The sequence below is a fragment of the Trematomus bernacchii genome, unplaced genomic scaffold (genome assembly GCF_902827165.1).
Source record: "Trematomus bernacchii unplaced genomic scaffold, fTreBer1.1, whole genome shotgun sequence".
In the NCBI taxonomy this organism is placed as follows: domain Eukaryota; kingdom Metazoa; phylum Chordata; class Actinopteri; order Perciformes; family Nototheniidae; genus Trematomus; species Trematomus bernacchii.
This window is the reverse complement of record NW_022987827.1, coordinates 336,260-342,587: the sequence shown is the minus strand read 5'-3', so window position 1 is coordinate 342,587 and position 6,328 is coordinate 336,260.

Genomic DNA, 6,328 nt, shown 5'->3' with positions numbered 1-6,328 from the left:
AAAGCTTTTTTAGTCTGATGTTTCGTTTAATTTTAAACAGACCGTTCAACAAAAGGATACCCAACATTTAAATATTGGATTGTTCTCTCTTAGTAAGATCCCATTTTCATTACAGTTGTGGTCTTACCTTGACTTGAAGATGAAGTCCATGCTATCCTTCTGGACAACAATCTCTACTACTTTTTTGTAAAAGTCCTCCAATTATCTTCCTCTACTTTCAAAAGTCTAGCTTGTTGTTTGCGTCTATCGTCTCTGCGTAAAATAACAGTAGCAACAAGAACCTATGGGCTCACGTGCGCCCCCTTCAGTGCGGCAGAGGTTATGGCTGCCTCCCCTGGTGCTTTTTTTATTTCCGTTGTATGATGAGACCAGCGAGCCTAAATATCATATATACGTGAAATAAGTTCTTTAGAGACTATGGATGGCGAGGACACGTGTAATAAAGGGATCTACACACATTACATTTGTGACCTACAGTGAGATGGTAACAGGCATGCGCTTAGAGCCTGCGCTCCAGCCAGTTTCTGTGGCTTATAAGGATGCTGTTTCCATCACATTAGTATGCATAAAAAGTGACAGGTCACCACCCCCCCTAATGATTCTAATGACCCCATTTGATATGCTAATGACCCTTTTGTTCGAGGTGTTATCACATGTAGGTGTGATATCACAGTTAGGTGTGATATCCTTTGATGTGAGGGTTGAGGTGGTATCGCGTGTAGGTGTGATATGCCCCCCTGTAGTAGACCCTTTGTTGTCTAATCTAATTACCCTTTGATGTCTGTCCTTTGTTGTCTAATCTAATTACCCTTGATGTCTGTCCTTTGATGTGAGGTGTTATAACGTGCCGGTGCGATATCACACCGGCATGTTATAGGCCTTTGATGTCAATCTAATTAGCCTTGATCTATAATCGAATTAGCCTCTGAAGTCCGTCCTTTGATCAGTGTTTGTAACTAGTGTTAATTAAGGCAGTCTCTTTGAAGTTGTGTGAGACTGTCTCACACCCCGTCCCCTCTCCCCCCTTCCTCTCCCCCTTCCTGTCACCCCTTCCTGTCACCCCCCTTCCTTTTGCTGTGATGCCAGAAGATAGAGGGGGGGTGGAGTTAGGTAAAAAAGAAATCCGTTCAAACTAGATAAAAAGCCAGTCATTTCCAGTCACTAAGTCACCTAAAACTTTCAAAAACAAAATGGCTAAGAGACGCATCGATATGGGTTTAATCAGCGAGACGCCTGTGACAACTTACCGCCATCCGTCGGGAGTGCCAGTCAAGAAACGGATGCAGTATCTGTGCCGGGTTCAGACCCCTCCGTCTGAGGCTCTTCATGAAAAATGGAGTCTGGATGTGTGAGACTGTCTCCCCCCGTCCCCCTCACACCCCTTCCTCTCCCCCCTTCCTCTCCCCCTTCCTGTCAACCCCTGATTTTGTTATCAGCCATTAATTTTGACTCACTAAGTCACCTAAAACTTTATTGTCCTCTCTAAATTAGATTAGTTTTTAATATGATTTGTGTTAACTAAGGATGTTCTTTTTAAGTTGTATGGCCTGTGAACTAATGTTTAATTACTTTATTGACTATAAGGAAGTCTCTTTTGAAGAGGGTAATAATAATTTAAAATATCTTAATGACCCCCCTGATCTTGTATTTTTAATGTTTAATTACTTCACACAACTTTAAAGAAGCCCCTATGAAGTTGTTGTTCTTTTGAAATAGTTTGGCTTGTTAACGGGATGTTCTCTTAAGTTGTATGGCTTGTGAACTAATGTTTAATTACTTTATTAACTACAAGGAAGTCTCTTTGAAGAGGGTAATAATAATTTAAAGATCTTAATGACCCCTTGATCTTGTCTTTTTTTATTGTTTAATTACTTTATTAACTATAAGGAAGATTTACTGGTGTGCTACCCTAGATGATGTAAATAGTCTAAGTGCCATGTTAGGGGGACATTACGGAACTCAGGAGTCCGCCCTTTGAGGCTTGAAGAGCGGACAAAGAGGTGTATTTACTGGTGTTGATCCCTGGATGATGTAAATAGTCTAAGTGCCATGTTAGGGGGGACATTACGGAACTCAGGAGTCCGCCCTTTGAGGCTTTTGTTAACATTAATGCTTTTTGCTTTTGTTTTTGTTACTAAGATACTTTTTAGATACACTTTGAAGTGAGCAACACTTTACAACTGGTACTTTGTAAGGAATTTAGTTTCTTGGTAGAATATAAAGTACTTTGTATGGAATTGGGTTTCTTTAGGGCTGTTTCCGTGAGACAATGCAGTTTTGATTTTAAGTTTCAACTTTCAAGGCTTTAGGTCATATCCCCATTAGCTACAGTGCAGATATGTCAATGAAAAATATAGGTCACAGGCTCCTCCAACAGTTCAACTATATATATATATATAGAGCACATACAACAGATAAAATACTGCAATAGAATGTTTTGATATGACAGATTTGTGCGTAATTCTCTCACAAAGGAACTGTAAGATACACGTTTATGTATGCAAAAAGTTAAAACTAGAAAAAATGAAATACTTTTTCTAAATAGATGTTATTTAAGAATGTGACTCTTAATGGCAGTTTTTGATTTAAGTAAGACAATCCACTTAAACAATGTCGTTTTTGATGACTTTACTGATTTTTGCTTTTTTCTGCTACTTACTTTTGGATACAGTTTGTTGTCTGAAAACTTTACAACTGGTAAAATGTCAATCACTGTGTAACACATTTTATTTTCTTAAGGACTGTCACTCTAAAAGACAAGTTTTGTGATTTTAACACTTTTTTACTGACACTAGGCAGATTTTGGCTTTTTTCTCTTGCCAAGATACTTTTAGACACACTTTGAGGTATGCAAAAGTTAAAACTAGAAAAATCAAAATACTTTGTCTAAATAGATGTTATTTAACCTGTTAAGCCCGAGAGACCCCGGTACCGGTGATGAATTGGAAATGGGGGACCCTGATGTAAACAAGACGAAAGTCTTTCTCTGGTCTGCATCCCCTTAACAATTGTATGTTTTGAGCTGTACTGTACTGTACCCAATATACAAGCTGTTAATAAACTTTTCAATCAATCAATCAAACCGGGGCACTGCCGCAACATCTTGCAGGAAACAGTGTCTGAGGGCATGTTCATTTAATAAACTATGAATGTTTTATATCCATGTAACGGGAAGAAACTCATCTAACTGATCATTTTTATTTTATTTTCAAAAGAAAACCCACAATGCTAACACTGAGCCTCTGAATTAGCAATGAGCGAAAAATGCTAACAGATTACTGCACCGAAAGTCACTCACAAAACTATTATTATTATTTATCTTTTCCCCACATCCATGACATCGATTCACATCGTGAGGTGACACAGAATCGAAGGGTACCCTCATTATCACTGAATTATATGAAATCGTGACGTTATAAACAAAAACGGACATCAAAACAGGTGGCGCTAGGTAGCTAAAAATGCTAACATTTTTACCTTGGCTCTGTAGTCTCTCCAAAGTGGTCTTCAATGGCATTAAAACGATAAAAACGCTGCTGAAGTTAATCCATAGGTTAATCCAATGTGTCTGTGTCCCTTTGAAATGATTTCTGATAATCCATGAGCATTGAGACTGCTTTTCCGTTTCTAGATGTCAGAGCGAGAGATAGTTTCACTCTAATGCAAAATTACATGCGCAAAGCCTTTTTGTTTTACAATGAGTGTGTGTGGGGGACTCCCCCTTCGATTCTATTGGCTCTAACGGTCAGAAAGAGCGAGAGAGATTTGGAAATAGAGTGGCGAAGTCCCTCCCCTTCCGGTTGAGCCCCATGGGACCTTATTTCGGAAAAGTTATGCATTGAAGTCAATGGAGAGAGAAAGATTATCTTTCGATCCCGTTTGAATTGTGCCATGAATTACACATATGATGTTTGTCAATTTAAAAGATAATTTTGCAAGTAAAAAAAAAAAAAATTTGTCGTAAAACTGTGAAGTAACACTTTAACATTTTGGGTTACTTAATGTTACTTCATGTTAAGGCTAATAAAAATGACAAGGCTGTAATGCTAACTAACGTGCTAGCTACTAGCTAGCTTGATCCAGAGTACTCCTCTTTCATCAGACGGGAAGCGAAAGAACGAGCAAGACCCATTGCTGGTATGATAACAACCTGGTACTAAGCACACAGGCATCTTGTTAAAGTTATCTTATCTTAGCCAGCGCCATATAGATAGATTATATCTATCTAGATTCTATCCATATAGATAGATTCTATCTATATGGCGCTGATCGTATATATACGGTATTATACGTATATCGTAGTGTCTCAATTGTGACATCACTTACGCGACTCTGGGATTTGTAGTCTTTCTAGTTGCGTATTTTTCATAGTCTTATATTTCAACAGTTTTACGACAAACTGTGACTTTTTTGACATGGAAATGATTTTTTAAGATTGACAAACATCATATGTGTAATTCATGGCACAATTCAAACGGGATAGAAAGATAAGTTTTCTCTCCCCATTGACTTCAATGCATAATTTTTCCGAAATAAGGTCCCATTACCCGGAAGTAAGTGGGCGTGACTTCGCCACTCTATTGGTCCGTGCACAAAGCATTGTGGGGATTTTAAGACCGCGGAGTCTACACATGTGCAGCCTCGACATTTCTCGCTACGAAGTACGCCGGCCTCGGTAGAATTCCAAGTATGCTGGACATTGGAACAGTCCTTCGGCGGGACTCGATGATGTAGTATGCTTGAAATAGTGGCTCTGGAACAGCCTTCCTCGACATTGAGAAACACCCACTGACACCCACAGGAGGAGGGAAAAATATCTGCACACAAATGACATAATGATCCAGGGTCATAACAGCGCCGAAAACTTCATTTACAGACGCTATGAATACATTAATTTCTATAAAAGCCGGCCAAAAAAAGTTTCAGGAACACTGAAGCATCTGTACAAAAGTTACACTACGTAATGCCATGTTAAATGTGATGGATTGAAAAATCAGACACAATTTTAGAACATTTTCTGGCTATATTACGTACGTCCACGTAAATAATTCATTACCCATCATCTCAACTTCACATAAGAGAAAAAAATGCCTATAAGCCTATTCTTTTTGCCTAACTGTCGCCGAGACCTATCACAGAGTATGTAAATTACAATTTTGTCATTTTTTATAAACAATATATAAAGAGCATAATGTGTTGCAATGACGTCTCGCACCATACGCTTCAGCTGAGAACGGAATTTCGATGCAGTGGGGAGCATTCTCATGGCGTCTATTATCAACGCTATGGGAGGTCTATGAAGGTCTATGGGACGCCCTGCCCGTTGAAAACTGACGCTCAAGGGGTACCATGTGCGTAATAGGGTGACGGGGAGGGGCGACCGTCAACATGTGACGAGTTGGGAGTGAGAACGTGTTGATCCACTAATCATCACCACATTTTAAGCTGTAAACATGTCTACTACAGACTACTGGTTCACATGAATAACTGTGACAAAGAATAGATACTGAAATGTGTTCCAAAATAACCTCTTCTCCATGTATGTGTATACTCTGATGGATGAACATAATCTAGGGTTACCCATTCATTTCCTATAAGGGTCGTTTTTGACACCATTGACGCCAATTCAATGGAAGTGGTGATCAGCAATGTTATTGTTCAGATCCCTTCTGTAGAGGATATCATGAGGTCTTGAGGTAATCAGATGTAAAACACAATATTTGTGATTGATCAAAGTAGTTCATCGGTCAGATTTGACCCGAACAGAGCATGAGGGTTAACGGTTTCTTTGCTGTAATGTATTCCGTCACCTCCTTACCCTAATCCCTCTTAGGTGCCTTACAAACGATGGACGTCCGCTCCTGGGAGCGTCGGAGTGGTGCGGTCACCCTAAGTGACAGACCTAAAGTATCCGGGATTCAGGCATCTTCCCTGGCTTGTACATTTTTGGTGATGCGCCCTGGAGGTATCAGACTATTTTAAACAACTTTTCCCCGCCTTTCAAACACTTATTCCGGGGTTTTAGCCAGTCATTTTGCACGAAATCATTTAACATTGACGGTCTCCTGAAAAAGCACATATTCTGTGCATTTTCAGGAGAGCGTCTATGTTAAATGATTTCGTGCAAAATGACTGTCTAAAACTCTCTTCCAGACATTTAAAAATACTTTCCCCGACCATTTAAACATTATTTCTGGCTTGTAAAGTGCAGTTATGCGCCCTGGAGATATTGCACTATTTACAAAATGTAGCACTCTGTTTATTTCACACCTCCAGGAGAGACCAGGGGGAAATCACCTCTCTCTGCCCGCTCACAGAGCCCCGAAGG